Source organism: Miniopterus natalensis, chromosome 10, assembly GCF_054644295.1.
Source record: "Miniopterus natalensis isolate mMinNat1 chromosome 10, mMinNat1.hap1, whole genome shotgun sequence".
NCBI classification, from domain to species: domain Eukaryota; kingdom Metazoa; phylum Chordata; class Mammalia; order Chiroptera; family Miniopteridae; genus Miniopterus; species Miniopterus natalensis.
In genome coordinates this window covers 22,597,251-22,620,283 of record NC_142090.1, presented here as the reverse complement: position 1 = coordinate 22,620,283, position 23,033 = coordinate 22,597,251, and the positions used below count along the sequence as shown (strand labels likewise).

At 34.4% G+C, this 23,033-nt stretch overlaps 1 pseudogene; it reads right to left on the bottom strand.

Moving 5' to 3' along the window:
* Window positions 1–1,011: 1,011 nt before the first annotated feature.
* Window positions 1,012–1,129, bottom strand: LOC148092211 (U2 spliceosomal RNA; annotated as a pseudogene).
* Between the last annotated feature and the right edge of the window lie 21,904 nt (window positions 1,130–23,033).

Sequence of the window (23,033 nt, the reverse complement as noted above, 5' to 3'; positions counted from 1 at the left end):
CCAGTCTAGCTCGAGCAAGCCTCCTGACTTGAGCAGTTTCTGACCATTCTTTACTACCAGCTACATCTGTTGCTCACCTTCACACTGCCAGTTAGAAAGTTTGGTAGTGCCCAGTCAGTTCATACAGAATAGGAACAAAGTATGTAAATTTATAAATAGTGAGGAGTTGTACTTTTATATTAAAATCCCAAATACTGGTATTCTTGAAGCCCAAAGGAGAAAACACCCACAATGATAATGCTACCGCTAACAATGATTCTAAACAAAATAATCACTACTTTAAACAGTAGAGAGTAAATATATGAAGTTATTGCTTTAATAATTTGTCCAAGAGGAGCTTAATATTTGTATATACATTCAAGAAGAACTTTTACTTCATTTGTGGATAAAAGACATATAAATGGTCACTAAAGTGAAATGAAAGAATTTCCAAAAATATCTCCTATCTCTGAAAGTTGAATTTATAAAGGAAAAATGCCAGAACCTTAGAAACCTTTGGTCACCCCCATGCGAGATGGAACGCTGACATGAATTCCACACTGTGCTTGCCCACATGTAATATTTCATTTCTCATAAGTCCATATAACAAATAATACTGGGATTAACAATTTAGGTGTCTAATAGAATAGACCGTCACACAGAACAGACACACTTATCACCATGGCATTGCTGAGGACTAGGCCCTGCATATGTTCATGCCACTAGGTTCCTAAAAGGAGTCATCAGAGTCCAGGATAAAACATCTGTTATTCACCTGTCTCTCAAAATATAATAGGAGCTGGACACACTCATCTCTGTAAAGGGGTGAGGTTGCTCCCCTCATTTTGAGCCTTGTTTCAATTACTTTTCTTTAGTAGAAGCATCAACGCCATTGTACAAATCTAATGCATTTGATGTGGCAGGAAATACAAGAAGAGAGAAAACAGAAAGTTTCAGTTTCAAGTTTTGAGTCAAATAGTAATCTGAAATACAGTATTATCCCTGGATTACCTCAATATCTTATATAGTATATAGAGATATAATCTATACTATTTTTACATAAGAACACTAGAGAGAATGACAATTCTAATTATTAAACTGATAAGAACAGATACTACACTTGATCTTAGCCAAAAGGCCGAGAAGCGATGACAATTCTAATTATTATTACAACTGATAAATCAATTATGATCCTCCTTTTAAACTACTAGCACAGGCACTTAAGAATAACATCAATTTACTTTTTCCAAAGTTTACTATGTCTGTATATATTGAATACAGACATTTTATTAAGAATATTAAAACAAGTTTGTTTATTTGAATTAATTTTATTAAATGTAAACTATGTTGAAGAATTTACTTTTGCGTTTATACAGCTATGAATGTTAAAATGATTATGTGACTTTTATTATCTACAAAACAGATTTTAATTTAAATAGTATTAAACAATATATTCCTACAAACCAAATAGGGGAAAATTGAACATGCTTCTGTCAGGAAGTGTGCCTAATCTAAATTATATAGATGTGGGAAGAGGAAGGACGAAATGTAAGAGTTAAAATACCTCAGTTTGTGAGTGTCCCAATATCTCAAAAAGTCGTTTGCTCTTTCTGATGGTTGATTTCCTGGCAGCACATATGGGAATTTGTTTTCCTTATGATATCATGCCTTAGCTTTCAGAAGATAATGACTCATACAGAAACTATTCTGTTAGTCAAGAAGTAACTCTAAGAGGTGAGATGGAGAGATGACCAAGGGCCTAAGACTAAATAACTATGTTTTCCCCCAAAATCACAACTTTTATAAATTATAAAACTATACATTATAAAATTCAGGGTAATATGAAGAGGGAATGTCACATGACTATATATACTTATATTATTGGAAACAGGTCTCTTCAGATTTAAAAAATTTTAAAGAATTCATATTAGAAGAAAAATTAGATTGTTAAGAATATGCAAGCTACCTTTTTCATAATATAAGGTCTTTGTTAAATATTTGCCTTCTTAAAAATTAAAGAATTAAATATTTCCTTTGACATTAGTCAAGTGTTTAATATTATAAGACTAATGATAATTTTTGATATTATGGAGACATCTATATATTCATAAAACATACATATTATTTTAGGGAAATTCAAAAGGAAATAAATCATCAACACATTTTTAAATAATACTTAGAATTCCAAATTAAATTCTATAAATAGAGAAAAGAGTCAATCAAAAGTTGATTTGTAGGCATCTCGGCTTTAAGAAATTTGTTTTGATGTTTTATAAAGGCATGAGACTCTGGTTTCAGTAAGGAAGTGAGATGGATCAGTAAGCCAGGGCAAGTGGAATAAGAAAACAGACAAAAAAATTAAACAAGGTCAAACCGTTTGGGCAGCTCATAGCCAGTTTTTGAATCCCAAAATCAAGGACACTTGAAAGCAAATGGTTAATACCTCTCCTCCCTAACAGGAAAATACACCCTGGAACTGCTAAGGCAGGAAGGGGAAGGGGGAAAGAAAAAAGGGGAGTTTTATCTCACCCACTGAACTATGAAGTCAGCTGTCTTAGGACTTGCCAAACAAGATGACCAGGTGTATGTACAAACATCCCAAGAAAAGACACAAAAAGTAAAAGGGGACCTTAAAACCTAACCTGATATCCAGAATATCCAGCAGAGGAACCTTGAAACCTATAGGAAGAAATTTATAAAACCCCTTAAACCCTGGCTAGACATGCACTCAGGTTAACTGGGTGCCCACTGTGTTTTATGCCAATTATTTTTAATAAATTGCTTGCCTTGCATCCTAATAAATTTGCTTGCTTTGTTTCCTTAATAAATTAGCTTGTTATAATGCTGCTGTTCAGTGTCACTCATTTGAAATCTTTCCTACAAGATTGACAAGAGCTGAAGAGGGGTCAGCCCTCTCCCTCCAACTCAAGGGTCTGTCTAATAACATATTTTCTGGTGCCAAGGACAAAATGAGGACATCTATGACACATCACTCACTCCAGAACCTGCAGACAAAATCTTGGGAAAATAAAGTCTCTATCTGTGATGCTAGGTTAAGACAGGAAGGTAACATTTCATGTTGTCCCTTCCTTTCCAAATTCAGATTTACAGAAAAAACATCGGTTACTGATCTTTACTCTCCAGGGGACAGCTACTACCTTCTTTTTTGTCTCATTTTGCATGCTGAACTTGGCCAGGCCAAAGTGAGTAAAAGGGCTAGAGTAATGATATTCCTTCATTGGGCAGGAATGGCCACCATATTCCGTCATTGTTGGAACCATGTAGGAAAAACATGGCCTCAGCATTTGTACTACAGCAGATCCTGATGGTACAGCAGCTGGAAGCCGTCAGCTAACTACACTCCTCATTGTAGGTTCTCTCTTGAAGAGAAATATGAATGGTGTACCTAAGAGGCTGAGGTAACCCCACTCTATTGCTGGGGCTTGTACTGCTGCTCTTGCAGCTCATTTCACTGGGATAGTATAAGTGGTTTTGTTAAAGAACAAATTCAACTGAGTGAATTTGGAGATCTAAGTGGATTTATTAAGCAATTTATAAATCAGGAAGCAATGTATCTAGCAATAGAAAGGCACTCAGAGGGGTTGTATAAAATGGAAGGATTTATAGAAAGAAGGATAGGGCAATGGAACTATTACCAAAAAAACAAAAGATTATTTTTAGCTGAGGACCTCTTTTGGGAGAAGGGAATGACAAGGGTTTTTATCATGCAGATTTCTTCTTCTTTCTGGGGGGGGGGGGATGGCAAAGAGAGTCCATGTGACATGTGACAGATTACCTCACTGGTGTTGACCAGAAAATTCCAGACTGGTTGATTAAGATTATGTTTCTGGAAGAGATTGAAACAGAAGTTAAGTCAAGTATTAAATCTAGGTTTGGGAATCATGGGCTTTAGCACAAGTGATACTATTTTGGGCTAATGGTTTTCTCTTTAACAATTTCTATGCCAAATATCTCATATTTAAGATGGACAGAATGATCCCCTTTTCTTTTCTAGTTAACCCTACCTCTAAGTGTCCAATGCAGTATATCAGACATTTCAAATAACAAAACCATTCTTATTAACATACAAGGGACTCTGGATTTAACCTGCATTCCAACTAGGAAAGAAACAAGTGTGATACTCCTATTTCTCATTAGCCTGGCAAAGGTTTAGAATGCTAATGGATCTCTTTATGGTTTTCATTTTCCTTTACCCTTCCTATTATAAACTACACGTGTATTTATTTCTGGCATGATTGGTTGTTCTTGCTAGCTCAAGCTACCTTCATTCCCAGGAATTGAAGCTAAGGCCCAAATTGGGAAGTGTGATCAGACAACTATTCTCTCTACCCTCTTAGTCAATATAAGAAGAGGGAAAGAGATTAGTCCTGATGAGACTATACTTCCTCCCTCCCTGTTTGAGATCAGAAAAAGGAGAAAAGATCTGAGATAGCAACAACAAAATGGTAACAACTCATGATTAACCAGGAGCAATTCCCCCTTTGTCTTATTCCGTAATTGCAGTTGAGTAAGGACAGCCCTCAGCCCACTGGTGTTTATTTTATATAAAAGAAAGTAGTAAATCTTTAATCCATTTTGAGTTTAATTCTTGTATATGGTGTAAGGTGGTTTAGTTTCATTTTTTTCATGTATCTGTCCAATTTTTTTAGCACCATTTATTAAAGAGATTGCCCTTACCCCATTTTATGTTCTTGCCTCCTTTGTCAAATATTAATTGACCATGTAGACATGGTTTATTTCTGGGCTCCTATTTGTTCCATTGGTCTATATGACTGTTTTTATGCCAGTACCATGCTGTTTTGAATGATATATCTTTGTAGTATAGTTTAACATCAGGTTGCATGATAACTCCAATTTTGTTCTTTTTTTCTCAATATTGCTCAGGCTATCTGAGGTTTCATGTGGTTCCATGTACATTTTTGGATTACTTGTTCTAGTTCTGTGAAATATGCTATTGGTATTATGATAGGGATTGTGTTAAGTCTATAGATTGCTTTGGGTAGTATGAACATTTTAGTGATGTTAATGTTTTCTACCCATGAACATGGTGTATGCTTTCACTTATTTGTATCTTTTTCCATTTCTTTAGGATATTATAACTTTCTGATTACAGGTCTTTTACCTCCTTGGTTAAATTTACTCCTAGGTATTTTTTATGAAGCAGTTGTAAATGGGATTGATTTCTTAGTTTCACTTTCTGATAGTTTATTATTGGTAAGAATAAACTCAAAATGGATTAGAGAGTTAAACGTAAGATGTGAAACCATAAAAATCCTAGAAGAAAACATAGGCAGTAAAATCTCTGATATTTCTCTTAATATCTTTTCTGATATATCTCTAAGGCAAGGGAAGCAAAAGAAAAAATAAACAAAAGGGACTTCATCAAACTAAAAAATTTTGCACAGCAAAGGAAACCATCAACGAAAGGAAAATACAACCTACTGAATGGGTAGATATTCTCCAATGATAATCTGATAAGGGGTTAATATTCAAAATTTATAAAGAACTCATACTACTCAACACCAAAAAACAAACAATTCCATTAAAAACCAACAGACGACCTGAATAGGCATTTCTCCAAAGAGGATATGCAGATGACCAATAGGCATATAAAAAGATGCTCAATGTCACTAATTGTCAGAGAAATGCAAGTTAAAACCACAATGAGATATCACCTCACAGCTGCCATAATGGCTATCTTCAATAAATTCACACTTGAATAAATGCACAAATGACAAGTGTTGGCGAGAATGTAGAGGACAGGGAACCCTCTTGCACTGTCAGTAGAAATGCGGATTGGTGTAACCACTATGTAAAACAGTGTGGAGGTTACTAAAAAATTAAAAATAGAACTGCTTTATTACCCAGAGATTCCACTTCTGGGGATTTATCCAGAAAAAAACAAAACACTAATTCAAAAGAATATATGCATCTCTGTGTTCATTGCAGCATTATTTACAATAGCCAAGATATGGAAGCAACCCAAGTGTCCATCAATAGATGAGCAGGTAAAAAAGTGTTGGTACATACATTCAATGGGATGTTCCTCAGCCACAAAAAAGAATTAAATCTTATAATCTGTGACTGCATGGATGGACCTAGAGAGTATTGTGCTCAGTAAAATGTCAGTCAGAGAAAGATAAGTACCATATGATTTCACTTATATGTAAAATCTAAAGAACAAAGTAAGTGAACAAATAAAATTCAAACTAACTCATAGACACAGAGAACAGACTTATGGTTGCCAGATGGGAAGGGAGGTTGGGAGATGGGAGAAAAGAGGTGAAGGGATTAAAAAGTACAAAATGGTAGTTACAAAACAGTCACAGAGATGTTAAATACAGCATAGAGAATATAATCAATAATATTGCAATAACTATGTATAGTGCCAGGTGGGTACTGAAAATATCAGGGTGAACATTGTGTAAAGTATATGATTATCTAACCCCTGTGCTTTACACCTAAAACTAATACAAAATAATATTGAAAGTAAATTGTATTTGAAAAGTAAAAATTAAAAGAAGAAAATAGAAAATAATGATTCCTGCCCAGCTGGAGGATTACTCCACTTAGATACTGCATTTTGTCCTCAGTTAGAAATAAATTGTGTCTATTAGCATAACAAAACCCAGCCCTTTCCAGTTCCCACTCCAGCATTGTTTTTTCTTTTTTCTGCAGCATTAGTAGAATACTGGAAACTCCAGTTTTACACATTAGTCATCCCTTCCTAAAAAATCTTTAGATCATCATCAATCTATAGGGATGTGAGAGGAAGAATTTGAGGTGTTTTTTCCCTCTACACCATAAAACAGGTTCTGCTTAATGTTATGTGTCAAATAATAGAAGAAAATTTCAGTACTGGGTCTCTTAGAAGAGCTGATCACAGTTATACAGTAAGTCATTCTTGGCACCATTATTTATTCCATCTTCATTCATGAAAACATAAAGCCCAACTTCATTATGTACCATAACTATTAGACACTTCTAATAACTTTTAGCTAAATTACTTCAGAAGCCTAAATTCTATTTTAATCACAAAGTGATTTGAAGCTCTCCTTTAGAGTTTTGGTTTCAAATGTCAGGCCAATTAAGTTATTGTAGATAGTTGTTTCTATTCATTACTAAATAATTGTCTTTAATTCATAACTCTTTGGAAAGTATTTTTTCTATTGACTTACCATACAGTAGCTATCTTGTAATCTAGCATTCTTTTTTGAGTTGGCAATTAAATGTATTAAAAGCACCTGATACTCATGTTTAGTTTTTAAAATATAACAATTTTTCTATTTTTCTCTTGCTTTCAAGACCAGAGTCAATATAGAAATAAATTTGGGGAAAGAAAAGACTGTCATTAGATGAATGTGGTTTACTTTTCATTTTTTTATTTTCTATGGCATAATTACTTTTCTTCTTATTTTCTTTTATTTTCAGATGGTCACTTGAATTTTCCAAGTATCAGTGTAAAGGTTCATGTCCATTAATTTAATTTCTCTCTGCTTTATACTACATGCAATTTTTTTTAAAAAAAGGGAAAAAAATTACTCATGTGGCAATGAGTCTTCAGATATGTTTCAAATAAAGAGATTTGACCAAATAATGAAAGGTACATGTTTTCTAGGAAATATATAAATTCCATTTTCTCTATATACCTTCTGCTTATGTAATGGAAGAATATTACATAGAAATCTTTTTAATGGAGTATGAAAAACACTTCTTCATATTAACTGGTCACCCTCAAATTCGGTGTGCCATAAATTGTTCAGGGTTAAGGTCCATCACCTTATTTTCAGGTAAAAATTATTCTCCTTTTATTTCACAAATGTAGAGAAATGTATAATACCAAGTGATGGTGAGGGTGTGAGTAGAAGGGAATTCCCTTGTACTGCTAGTGGGAGATTAAACTGAGAGAGCAGTTTTGATGGGCTCCGTAAGCACCAATGGTGATAATGTACTATGGAATTAGGTGTATGATCACTCCAACTCTTTGCTCCTGAGTTCCCAAACAAAATAATAATAAAAAATATAGGGAAGTGACTGATAGAGGTAAATTTTTTTTAAATGTTCATGTTTCTCTTCCTTTTTCACTTATAAAAGCTGTATTTTAGCTGGTCATGATGAGGATTCACCATGACCAAAGTTAAAACACCTTAACTTTGTAGTCCAAGAATACTTGAACAACAGCTAAATTTGTTCAGAAGCCTAAATTTAGGAAATTAACTCATTAAAAAAATTCTCAGAGAAAAAATTTATGAATAAGAATATGAGTATACTTATTTATTAGATTTGTATTTATTATATCTTAGAATATCTATGATATAAACCAAAACTCATAGTTCAAAACACATCTTCTGTTGGCTTTGCGACCATTTTTCCATATTCTGGAACCCGTTTTTAGTGGACTGTAGATTACAACTGGTAAAATAAAGTTAGTTGGAAGTTCAGTGATTCTAATTTTTCCCCATACACTTAGTGAGGGAATTGTGTCTCTATATAATCTCTGTCTTCCAGCAGAGGGAAGTGTATACGCATATTTCTTTACAAAGGGAAGAAGTAAGGTGTAATTCCTGATGTGAATCAAGGAATGATGTGTTCATGCCACTTCATGCTCAGAATATTTGCACTGACTTCTGTGAAATTAAACCCATGACTTTGCTGCTCTGTAGAGCCTCTCCTAGGATACAGGATTGACAGTAAATATCTTCATGGTTCAGTAAATTATTTTAGAAGTGTATATCATTCAAGGGCCCAAAATAATTCTTTCTTTTTATGGAACTGAGATGATTTTTATTATATATTTTTTTATTTTATTTTATTTTTTAATTACAATTGGCATTCAATATTATTTTATATTAGTTTCAGGTATACAGCATAGTGGATTTATATAATTTATGAAGTGATTCCCCCAGATAAATCTAATACCTACCTGGCACCATGCATAGTTATTACAATGTTATTGACTATAGTCAATTACAATATTATTGATTATTCCTTATGCTGTACTTTACATCCCTGTGGCTATTTTGTCACTACCAATTTGCACTTCTTAACCCCTTCACCTTTTTCATCCAGTTCCCCCAACCCCTATCTCATCTGGCAATTCTCAGCTTGTTCTCTGTATCTATGAACTTGTTTCTGTTTTGCTTGTTTGTTTGTTTAGTTTGTTATTGAGATTTCACATATAAGTAAAATTATATGGTATTTGTCTTTCTCTGGCTTATTTAACTTAGCGTAATATATTCTAGGTAAATTCATGTTGTCATAAATGGTAAGGTTTAATTCTTTTTTATGGTCCAGTAATATTCCATTATATATATATGTGTGTGTATATATATATATATATGTATATAATGTATATATGTGTGTGTGTATATATATATAATGGAATATCATATATATATGATATATATGGAATATCATAAATGAAGATTATAGCTTCAATGAAGAAGAGTGGTATATTAAATTGGCTATTGGTGGACACTTAAGTTGCTTCTATATCTTGACTAACACAGCAATAAACATAAGGGTGCACATATCTTTGCAAATTAGTATTTTAGATTATAGGAAAATATCCATAAATGGAAATGCTGGGTCATAAGATAGTTCAATTTTTAATTTTTGAGGAGCCTCCATACTGTTTTCCACAGTGGCTACACCAATTTCCAGTTCCACCAACACTGCACTAGGGTTCCCTTCTCACCACATCCTCACCTATTGATAGCCATTCTGTCAGGTGTGAGGTGATATGTCATGGTTTTAATTTGCATTTCTCTGACAATTAGTGATGTTGGGCATCTTTTTATATGTCTATTGACTATCTGTTTGTCTTCTTTGGAGAAGTGTCTAGTTAGATCCTCTGACCATTTTTTAACTGGATTGTGTTTTTTAGGGGTGGGGTGGGGAGTTGTGTGAGTTCTTTACAAAATTTGGATATTGACCCTTTCTTGGATGTATCATTGGTGAATATCTATTCCCACTAAGTAGGTTATCTTTTCATTTTTTTCATGGTTTCTTTGCTGTGCAAAATCTTTTTCATCATTTTTTCCCCCATCACCATTTATCCCCCCTACACCTTCTTCCAACTTAATCCCTTCCTCCTCCCCGCAACCACCACACTGGTTGTATCAATGAATTCTTTCTTTTTTTCTTTTTTGCTCAATCTCTGCACCCCCACCCTCACCCCCCAACTGTCAGCCTGCTCTCTATTGATGGATCTTTCTCTCTTTTTACTTGTTAGCTGAGTTTGTTCATTAGATTCCACATGAGTGAAATCATATGGACTTGCCTTTCTCTGACTGGCTTATTTCACTTAGCATAATGTTCTCCAGGTCTATCCATGCTGTCATAAAAGGTAAAATTTCCTTCTTTTTTATGGCTGAGTAATATTCCATTGGGTAATTGTACCATAGCTGTTTTATTCACTTATCTACTGATAGATACTTGGATATTTTCCTGTACATATATCTTGTTGTTTCTCTTTGGAAGCTTCTGAGATTTTTCTCTTCAATTTCTTCAACTGTTTTTTTCAATTTCACCTGGTACTCACAGAGAATTTTTAGTGTGCAAGCTCAAGTCTTTGGGTAGTTCAGAAAAATAATCACCAATTTTTGTTAAATAATTGCCTCTTGTCTCTTTTTCATGTGTTGTCTCTTTTTTTCTCCCATTCTACCATGCATATTGGTCATGATTTGGTGGTCTTGAACAAATACATTGACTTTTTTTCTCATGATTTCTATCTTTTTGTATTTTTGATCTGGACTTTTACATTTTTGATCAAGGTTGAAATAGTTTTCCTAGTTTATCTCCCAGTTTATTAGTTTGAGTTCTAATAGTAATAATCCTTTAAAATTTATCTATAAAATTAAATTTTTAAAAATTTTAAATCCAGTTTGAAAAGTACAGGAAGGTATTTGTATTTGAATCTCCTCTAACGGCTCTGTGTCATTAGGGGGATTGTCCTTTTGCTACATGTTCTTCCTTCTGTGAACTGCTGAACATCCAAGGATGTTAACTTTGTTTTGTCACTGGCTCAGATTCAGTTAACAGGGATCCACCTAAGAAAGGAAGGATCAGTGGTTTATTCTTTTCTGTGCAGGTCAACAATTCCTTGTTGAGGTATCAGATTAAGGACCTTCTGCTGTCTGGGCATCATACCCTTCCAATATCAGACCTGATGAGGTCTAATTGCCTCTGTCAAGGTCCTTTTAGCAATTTGTAGCCACAAGGAAACAGGGACATATTTGCTTGGACTGATTTTCGTCTTCCTCTTGCTGGTCCAGAAATTTGAGAGGGCCAAACTCTTTAGCGTTCAGACTCTCACTCTATTACTATCATCTGGTCCCAAGCCCTCATTATGGCACAAAGTGAGAATGTCTTGTAGTAGACTCTGCCCTTGGTACCCTGTAGACTACACCATTGCTGAGCTCAGCAGAAGCTGATAGGCAAGCATTTATTAGCAAGTGTGGGAGTGGGAGAAATACTAAACTGCTAATAATCCCAAATCACCATACCAGCTCACAACCAAAATTTCAAAAGAAAATAGAAACCCCCTTCCTTGTGTACTGAGGTTTTATTTACTAATGATTTAACTCTCAGCTAACGCTAAGACAATTTTTCATATAGAAGGTTTCTTTTCTAACAGAATTTTTATATTATATATATTTAAAATTAGAGGTTATTTTCTTTAAAATTTCTTTCAATTACAGTTGACTATTTAAAATTATTTTCACATATAAAATAAGATATTGTCTCCCAGTAGAAAATGCTTCCCATCCATAAGGAAACCTGCTCTTGATTTTCATTCTTGGATCCTGTGTAGAATCTTTCTTGTTATTGGCGAGTTCAGTTAATTTTGGTCATTGCTGCTGATTTACAAAATTATTGCAAGTGTCAGTTTCTAGGACATGCTAGATTGACAAAGAGTTCACTAAACTAGTTTGTCTATCAGCTGTGTAAGGCTCACATGTCTTAAATCTTGGAGTCAATGAGCGCGTCATCAACTCTTTCTGCCTATTTCCTCCTTTATTTTCATTTTCAAATAATCCACCCTCTTTTCTGTTCATTGTACCAGCATAACTGTTCTAGCCAGCACTTTCCTAAATTCACTATTAATTTACTACTACCTTTTTCTTGACCTCTTTGGAAATTGTTTCTTTCAACTTTTCTGAATTTAATTTATTACTTTCTTTCAATTATATATTTTGTCTCTAAATTCTCTTTTGGTTCACCTTCGTTGCCCTTGTCTTTGCTTTTCTAGCTCATCTTCCAGTTTCTCTCATTCTAACTATTCCTCCCTTTATGTTTTTGAAATCTTTATCCACTCATGAAATCTTTTTATATTTTTTACCTTGACACATACCATAGATTTAGATGAGTACATAAAACAAATATGTTCAGTTTAAAAATAATTATAAAGCACATGCACAAGTGAAGAAATACTCTGCATTCTAGCATCTAAGAAGGTTCCTGTATCCCTCTCTCCAATCATTATGCTACATCCCCCACAGGTGAACATGATGATGATGATGGTGACCAAAAATGTGAGTTATTATTGACAGAGCACTTAAAACAGTACCTGGCATGAGTGTTTTGGAAGCAAATAAATAATTATTTCTTTGCTTTTCTTTATAGTTTTACCACCGATTTATACATCTGCAAACATATATTTTAGTTTTGCCTGATTTTGAAATACAAATAAATAGAATTATTCTTTTTTTAAATATATATATTTTTCAATCACCATTTTTCCCCTATATAACTGGAATTATTCTTTATATATTGTTGTGTAACTTAGTTCTTTTGCTTATTATTATGTTTGAGCTTCATTCATGTTGTTATATATAGAAGTAGTATATTCATTTTTGTGGCTGTATAACATTCCATTGTATGACTGTGGCCCAATTAATATATCCATTAATTGTGGTTGGTTTATTATGTGAATTATTGCTATGAGCATTCTTAGGGTTATTCTGGTTTATATGAACAAGAGTTTATTATATTGGGCTATCTGGATTTTCTCATTTGTAAAGCCCCTATTCAAGTTTTGCCCAGTTTTTTCTATGATTAGTTGACTTTTTTGTTACTGCTTTGAAGGATTTTTTTTAAAAATTCTGGTCACTAGTTGATTATAAGTTATGTGTAAAGCAAATAACTCTTCCTCCCTGGAGTTTACATTTTCACTCTCTTAATGGTGTCTTTTGATGAACAAAATTCTTTTTTTTTTTTAAATGATACACTTTTTTTTTTAAATTACTGTGAATTGTCACTCAGCATTTTTTTTTTTTTAAATATACCTTTATTAATTTCAGAGAGAGGAAAAGAGAGGGAGAGAGAGATAGAAACATCAATGATGACAGAGTCATTGATTGAGCCTGCAACCCGGGCATGTGCCCTGACCAGGAATCGAACCCTGATCGCCTCGATCCTAGGTCGACGCTCAATGGCTGAGCCATGCCCGGCCGGGCTGATGATCAAAATTCTTAAGTTGAATGTCATTAAATTTACCAATTCTTTCTCTTTTTACAATGTTCTCTGTGTTTTGAATAAGAAATAATTTCTTACTCCATATCATGAAAATATTCTTCTATATTAACTTCTAAAAGCTGTCTACTTTTGCCCTTCACAAAATATCAGGTATCCATATATGTATGGCATGTCTCTTGGGTGGTCCCTGAGTGGGCAAGACTAGCAACTAAAAGCGTCTAGAATCAGGTCATAGATCACTTAAGGATCTATAGTCAGAACAGAAGTTGGCTTGCTTGTTACCCAGTGCATAAGCAGGTGGGACTCCTACGGAGTTCCTTGGCAAATGGTTCTGGAGGTCAGTCCACAAGGAGACAGGGCTGTTTCTATGTCTGTATATGGTACTATGATTGACAAGCTTGCCACCTGGGTGTGGATATGCCTTCCTAAAATAGCCCTCCTCAGTCTTGGCTCCACTGGGGTTTCACAGTCTCTTACCTACATCTCAAAGATTCTACAAGGGACTTTTGTCCAAGGATGGCTGCCAAATTATTGTTGCTGATTGGGGGATATGAGCAGGGAACCTCTTATTCTGTCATCTTGCTGACATCACTCCAAGGTTGGGTTCCTCTGAGTGCTATGAAGGAGAATCTGCTCCATGCCTCTGTTCTAGCTTCTATTGCTTTAGTGACAATCTTTGATGTCCCTTGGCTGATCTTTGCCTTCATGTTGACAAGGCAGTTCTCCCTGTGTTTGTCTGTCTCCAAATTTTTACTCTTTATGAAGACACCAGTCATATTGGATAGGGGCAATCCTACTCCAGTATAACCTCATTGTAACAACTTACATTTGATAGGACCCTATTTACAAATAAGGTCAAATTCTGAGGTACTTGGTGTTAAGACTTTAACATATGAGGTCCTGGCCGGGTAGCTCAGTTGTTTAGAACATTGTCCTGATATGCCAAGGTTGCAAGTTCAATCACTGTTCAGGGCATATACAAAATCAACCAATGAATGCATGAATAAATGGAACAGCAAATTGATGTTTTTCTTTATCTCTTCTCCCCTCTCTCTAAAATCAGTAAAAAAAGAAAGACTTTAACATGAATTTTAGAGGAAGTAAAGCTTCTGGGGAAGCCAGTAGAGTTCTTCCTGAAGAAAAGTGTGGGTTCCATGGTTTAAGAAAATTAGCCTCCTTTAGGTTTATGAAATCATCAGAAATATTATACATTCATTTATTAATTATATATGTATGCATTTGCTTGATATATTCACATCTTATGGTTTAAATATACAAAAATGAGCTTTATATTCTATAGCAGTTTTCAAAGTAAAAATGCTATTTTTCTCCTAACTGCTTTTGTATTTACTACAATGATTCAGATAATCGTTCATAGTCTACAAACTATAAGTTAATCTGATTTTCTAATTGCAATAGAAAGGGAAAGGAAACTGGAGAACAGGCTTTTCTGATGGTGCGTGGTCAGGTATTGAATATTGATATTTAGGAATAGTAATGGGATTGGAAGACCAAGACTCTGAGACAGGAACAGAAAACTAAGATCCAGGGATAAATAAAGTGAGGGAGGATGGATCCAAATAGTGTTTGGATTTGTGCCCCTAAGTATCTGCCAAGACCATGTTCCTAAATCTGCTTTCTTCTAAGAATTTCTTAATTTAGTCCAACAAGTTATCTTTCTAATAGAACTATCTTCTAATAAATGTAATCTATGAATATCTGAGAAGACATTCCTATAGCCTATATCTAAGGAAGAAAAATGTGTCTTCAATTTTTTGTATGGCTTAAACAGGAATATTTTAATTTCAGTTTTTCATACATTTTAAATAGGAAAATTATATTTATTATTAATTTGCTAAGGTAGGTTAATAAGTGTTGCAAATAATCTCTAAATCTCAATGATTTAACATAAATATTTGTCACTTATGTTATATCAGATGTATCTTAGCAAAGGGTATGCTATTATCCAAGCACCTAGGACCCTTTTGATCTGGAAGCTTCCCTGATTCCTAAGACCTTGGAGTCCTCTACTATATCTTATTAAGCTGGTGAGATAAGAGAGGGAGCCCAGCCGGGTGTGGCTCGGCAGTTGAGCATTTGACCTAGGATCCAGGAGATTGGGGTTCAATTCTGGGTCGGGGCACATGCCAGGGTTGTGGGCTTGATCCCCAGCCTGGGGCGTGCAGGAGGCAGCCGATCAATGACTCTCATCATTGATGTTTCTATCTCCCTCTCTATTTCCCTTTCTCTCTCTCTAAAATAAAGTAAAAAAAAAAAAAAAAAATAAGAGAGGGAGAAAAAGTATCACCCAGGATGTTCCTGTAGGCCAGACTGGCAATGGCAAGTATTACCCCACTCACATTCATGGGCCAGAGCTCAGTAACATGACCCCATATCACTACAAGGGAGGCTGGACTCTGAAGTCTACCTTCTCTCCTGGGGAGAAAAACAAAAGTTTTGCAGCCATATGGCAGTAACACTGCCACACATTGGAATTACAATGTTTCTAATTTGTCATCATCAAAATAGGTAAATCAGATGGATAGATGATAGATAGATAATAGTTACACACACACATACACACACACACACACACACACACACACACACACACTAACAGTATGTGTTAGTATAGGAACTCTTAGCACTGAAAAACTAAGTGAAATTCCAAACAGAATGTTTGCCTCCTTAAGCTAATAAACTTTTTCAGGTAGTGTAGAAATATTTGGGTGCATACAAAAATGTAATGGCAGAGGCCTGCCATTGCTTAAATCCATGTATTGATAATGCTGTTTACTTGAAAATAATACACATTTTTCTTAAGAATGATTCATAATGCAGGATTTTAGTTATTTCAGATAGACTTCTCCCCCAATTCACCCAGGTCACTATTAGTGCAGTTAGATTAGCCTGGGCTGTATTGAGATGATAAAAAACAAGGATGTGTTCATTTTAAGAGCATTTATATTTACGCTAATAAAGAGTTCAGCCTATTTCCCCTTTTTACAACACTTGTGGCTAAATAATCTTTTTCTGGAAAACATCTTTGTTAATATTGTTAAGTTTGTGTCAGCATGTTTTAAATGGTAAGAACATTATAGCCTACCTGAATGCTACTTAAAGGAATGAAAAGATTGAATGCTGTCCTCATGTTAGGGCCTGTTATTATGTCTTGAAGGTCAACAGTAATGCTTGACACTTAGGAGAAAATAGCTTTATAGGATCTTGGCCAATGCAAAAGTTTATATGCAAAGATACATTGCCATGTGTACTCCAGGAATACAGATCATACCCTACTTTGACAATAGCCAATTATCAGTAAAAAAATAATGTAATGGGAGTTTTACCACTTTTCTTGGGAGATGTCATGCCCCTCTGAGGCATTGATGGAAATATTACAGTGCCATAATGAGACTCATAATTCACGTCAGCCCCAAGCCTTTTCATGCCTTTATAAATGTTTTAGAGCCCTATGATTCATAGTGCCATGAGCTGGTTTTCTTTCAGAACCGTCATGCTCCCATTAATACCAACCATTCCTGCTTCTTGCCCAAAGACAGTCGTTACAGTAATATATCATAAAGTTTAGTGCTCTCCTTGAATTGTGGTAGTCAAAATTCTTTTCTAGTTATTGACTTAGTGCAAAATAAAAGTTTTTAGAAAAATACTGAACCTTGAAAAAAATCAAGAAAGCTAGGAAAAAAAGAAAGTAAGGAAAGCTCTCTTCACCATACCAGGTATTATTTTAAAATTAGTCTTCATTATTAATATCATGCACATTTTTTGTATACCTTAGGAAAAGGGTAGACATTACTGTTTAGTTGACATACAATGAAGATGAAACTTGCCATCTTAAATTATAGGCTCATAATGAAAGGTTTTGTGGTATCAATATGATTTTTAGTTTTTTATCTCCTTCTTAATACTTAATGTTTACAAAGCATTTTCTTTTTTAGCCTCGCTCAGCAATTCATTTTGTAGTTAGTTAAAACTATTAAAATGTTACTCTATTAAACAAAACAAGCAGTCCTTAAAATCATTTGAAGTCACATAGCATAAAACCCATGTTGTAATGGTACATGTAAGCCTTTCATCTGTGAGGCATTATCTCCATGGCTGTGTCATTTACTGGAAATATCATCTCCAGAGTCCACTTGCTGTTCTACTTCCTCTTTCTGAATTTCAGCTTAAGTCCTGGCTTATTGTCTGAAGGCTCTTCTTCCCCAGAATCTCCAGTTCTGTCCCAGACCCCAGCTTCAAAACTAGAGTTTTGCAGCTGATGGGTGGATTTCCTCATGAACAACATCTCTCTTGTGATCCCAGTATTGGTTACTAACTGGACACTCTATCACCAAATTGAGGTGGTGATGTCCAGGCTAATTTTCTCAGACAAAAATGGGTTTCTTTGGTTCTCTAATTGCCTACTTTTGGCCATGGGACTAAACAAGGAGACATTATTTTGTGAACTTTGTTTTCACTTTTTATTATAAGTAAAACTATTTTAAAACTGTACTAAGTATTTGGGATACAGGACAGAACAGGGCAAAGCTGAAAAATAATTATCTGGTTTCACCACAATCTCAGGAAAAACAACATTGTGGAGAAGACTAGAGAATAGGAGAAGCCCCTGGATTCCAAAAAGAAGAAAAAGAGAGGCAAATTAAAGGTCCATTCTAGTATCCCTAAATAATTTCCAGTCAATTCCTTTTTCCCTTAAAAATAAGTACTTTTTAAAATAAAAATAAAAAAACTAACTCTAAGGAAAATACCCTACCAAGCAACTTAACAGGTACATAACCTTCACACTAATCTTAATTTCATTCCATTTACTTCACTTTCCTTATGGATTCACATTTTAGGTTGAGCAATAAAAGCCTTCAATTCATTAAAAATGTATCATCTTAATTCATCCATTTAACTTATTTCAACAGACGTTTATTAGGCAATGACTACAATAAGTAAACAATTGAGGGCTTATAATATTCCAGGAACTTTCTAAGCATTTTATATGTATTAAGTAATTCTTTCATAATGTTTATGATGGAAATATTATTGTTCCCATGTTACAGATGAGAAATCTGAGGTACAGTTAGGTTAAGGAACTTGCCCAAGTTCACATATCAACCAGGTAATGGAGTCAGAATTTGAACCCAGGCATCTGTCCTGAGTCTACACTCGACACTATAGCTATGCACATGTCATACATGTACATATAGAATTGTCTCAATGGTTCTAACACTAAAAGTTAATAATTAAAGAAACAAGAGTACATGTGCTGTACAAAACATATGCAAATATATGTTTATAAATACTGAAAGCACAGCTGCTTTTCTTGCAGAACTTTGGCAATTCTGTCAAATAAAGTAATTTTACATTTTTCACATTTCATGGTAATTTTCATTCATTTTGGTCCTCAAATGAACTCCCTTTCTTGCTTTAATAAGAAATCATAAATTTATATTATTTAGCAGTGTTTTTTAAAAGTGTGTTCCATGGAATATCTGTCTCCACATCAAATATTTTAGATTCTAAGTTTCTCGTCCAAATCTTCTGTATCAGAGTCTAGGAATCTGCATTTTTACAGATCCTCTGGCATCTTCAATGCTTCTAGAGTTTGATTTGGAAGCTGCATAGCTTTCTGGCCAGCTTTCCATTTATCACTTCTGTCTGCTCCAATCTAGACTAATTCATTAGAATATATTAACTTTCCACTCTCTAGTCCTAGCTGTGTATCTAAGACATACAAGTTCTTTCAAGTTGTTCTTACAGTCTTGACCTCTACTATCCAGATCACAAAGGCAAAAAAGAAACTCACAGTTTGTGTCCTACCCATGATTATCCTGTCCCTAATAGGTGAAACCATCTCCCTCACTGCCTCAGCAGAACCCTCATTTATAGTTTTCTCCTTCAAGCATATTTTAAATGTGAATATATCTTTTTAAAAAAATATATCTTTATTGGTTTCAGAGAGAGGAAAGGAAAGGGAGAGAGAGACATAGAAACATCAATGATGAGAGAGTCATTGATTGGCGCCTCCTGCATGCCCCGAATGGGAATCAAACCCGCAACTCGGGCATATGCCCTAACCTGGAATCGAACCCTAATCGCCTGGATCCTAGGTCGACGCTCAACTGCTGAGCTACGCCTGGCCAGGCTAAATGTGAACATATCTTGAATCAATTTTTAGCTAAGCACTGGCTGCAAATATTTTATAGCCTGCTTTCTGCATTTGTCTTAAATCTACATTTCCCCCCTTGTGATTCTTCCAAGCAAAACTTTTTAAATTTTCTAAAACGTTTAAAAGTATTTTGAGAGGAATAGTTTCCCACCAAATTTATGTCTTCCCATTGCACATTACACTTCCAAAGTAATTTCATTCTCACTCAACCATACTTAAAGTTAATTCTGAAGCCAGAGGTTATTCTGACCAACTGGGTACTTTCAGGAACAACCAGCTTAAGTTCCTCAAAACAAGGCTTCCTATGCATTGTCCAGTGGTTGTGTGCCATAACTGAGGAATGCTGGAATCCCAAACAACCACTATAGGGATAGCTAAAGCAGATGTTTTAACTAAAAATTTAAAAATACTGCTAGGACATATTGAGAGATAATAGTAAATGAAGTAGAGTATTTGCAAGCTGTTAAGGAAGATCAGAAGGGAAGCAGATTTCCTTCAGAGTTAAAATGATTAATTTTTCAAAAGGACCACTGGTCAAAATCTGAGGCATGACTGAGAAAAAAATAGAGTAGGGTAGGAACATAATAATTCTCACAATCACTTAGAAAAGAATACAATATGAGAATATTTTTGCAAACTGTAAAGCCTCTAAAGGCTTAATTATTCCTATACAAACATTGAAAGAATAGTCAAATGTCATTCTATTCAATTCTATGCTAAATTTGTATCTTAATATTGGTTATATTTCTAATTTCACAGAATTGTTTTGTGTTTTCAACTACATTGAAATATTGTGGATACTAATATTGATGAAAATAGAGTGACCATTATGTAGCACATTTGGAAATCTTAGTTGGAGATTTGGGCAAGTGGGTATGAGGTTTATTTGTAGTTATAGTGATGCAAGAGACATTTTGGGGTGAAATAAGCATGTGTTTTTTCCCCTCAAAAATGCTTTACATTTTATGTCAGTGGTAAATATAAATTGTGTTATATCAACTTGAAAAAGATTTCTTCATTATACCATTAATATCAACAATTTACATTCGAGCTTAGCAGCTTGTGACAAAACCACTTAACAATCCCAATTCCCTCACCTGTACTTGAGTAAGTGAAGTATTTTTGGCTACACCTAGCAATTTTATAATCATATTGAGTCACATTAAATCAATGTAAAATATTCTTGTTAATTAAATGAATTATCTGGGTTGAGAGTATACAAAATGTGTATCTATTATAACCTATAATTTTGAAACTAAGGACTATCATTAAAAAAATTTACTTCCTAGTAAATTTTGTGTCTATCCTTCAGAGTACAGTTTAACATTCAATTAACGTTCCCAAAGGGCCCCAATTTTAAAACGTACAATTCTGGCCTAGCTATTCAAAGCTCTCCTTCTTGGTAGAGGCTGCTTGCCTATTTTCTAATCTAAAGCTTCTTTGAAGTTATCAAGTTCCCTTTTAGCCCACCTGGGACTTAGAGTTCAGTAGATCATTTTTTATTTTCTCACTCTCTGGTTCTTCTTTTAGCAACCTCTGACCACTTCCAGAATCAATTCTATCACAGACATTATACACACCAGACACTATGGGTTTTTTTTTGTCAGAGCCCCAAATGGAATGACATCTTCTCAAATGTTTGGGTTCTTTATTTTGCATAGCTCAGTTATTTGCTCTCCACTTTCTTTTTTGGCTGAACTGTGATGAGCTTATCCCTGGTAAGAAAATATAGGACTAATCATGGTTTATTTAAAAAAGAAGCTACTGTCTTCAATGGCCAGGATATGAGGGTTATGATTAAGACATTGCCTTAAGACATATTCTAGTCTTTCTTTAAGCCTGTTTTACTGAATTAAATAATTCATTAAATAAACTTATTTATACCAGTGCAAAAACCAAGAAACTCTTAATTTAGACTTTTAAAATTATTAATTTTTTTTTTCCTTCTTTCCTCCTTTCTTCTCTCCATTCCTCCCTTCTTGCCTCACTTCTCTCTCTCTCTCTCTTTCAAATTTTGGTATCTGACTTTTTTAACAACATTAATTAATGGAATAGTATATTTTCTCAAAATAACTAGCCATGAACCAAAAATGGTTCCAAATAAATCTTCCAAAAGGGCCCAGAGAAAGCAAATTTCCCTCACATTATTTATAAAGCTAAAGGTTTGATATGAGATTCTATGAAAAATTAAAAGGCATTATGCTTTTCTCTCTAGCTTTGTATACATTGCTTTTCAGTGGTGTAAGACATTCTCTCTTTATTCATGTTAGAAAAATATATATATTTTACTAAAATCTTTAACATACATGAGCTTGAAATAATTAGACAGGCATTAATCTCTTTGTTAATCTATAGCGAACACATAAAGACCAGAATATCATTAGGTGTGCAGGTCTTCGCTCAGAAGGTGAGTTCCTTGTTTGCAAGTGGGGGGGGGGGGGGTAGTTTCCTTCATCTTGAGACTCAAGTACATGGATCCTTCCATCTGGCTGCTGCACCATTGCCTTAGAATATCTTAGCAGGTGAGAGAAGAGAAGATGCACCCACTTCATCAACATCTTTACTAGAAATTGATCACTTCCATTTATATTCCATTGGGAAGTACTGGTCAGAAAACCCAAGTTAGATGTAAGGGACTTGGAAATGTAATTAACATCTGGGCAACTGTTTCCCCACAACCCTATACTGTAGGAAGCTCAAGTTTTGATGGACAGTTAGCTGTCTCTGTTATACTTACCCAAGTCTTAGCTTTCTATGGATCAGTAATTTTTCAACTGGTGTGCCGCAATAATTTTTAAAACATGCAATACCTGACTATTTAGTCAGGGGTACTGACATCTTTTCCCTTAGATTGTCAAATGAAAAATGACAGCAGCCAATACAATAAGAGCTGTCCAGTGTGAATGAATCAAAATTATACCTATTTTTTTGTCAGATCAGCCAAAAGGATATATTTTTGTGTACCACAGAATTTTAGTAATTAATTTATGTGTGCCATGAGATGAAAAAGTTTGAAAATAACTGCAATAGATCAATGTAAACTCCACTCTGGTTACTACTTCAGTTGTAACTCTTGGTTTGAGCAGAGTTTACATTAAAGTACTGTGGAAAATTTAGAAGAGAATATTCAAGAATCCTTAGAGTTTATCCATTTTGAAAATAAACACTTCAACAAGTAAATAGTCTTTGAAAGTAGCTTAGATTTCTACTTTTCAGTACTATACTCTTAAATTTTTGTATAATAGTTTAGCAACCAAATAGTGATTTGCAATGCCAATTATTCTCATATAGTGCTCATCTCAGCTAGAATATATATTCTCAACTCACAAACATTTGCTGATTTTAAAGCATTTGCCATTAAATTTCCCCATAGGTC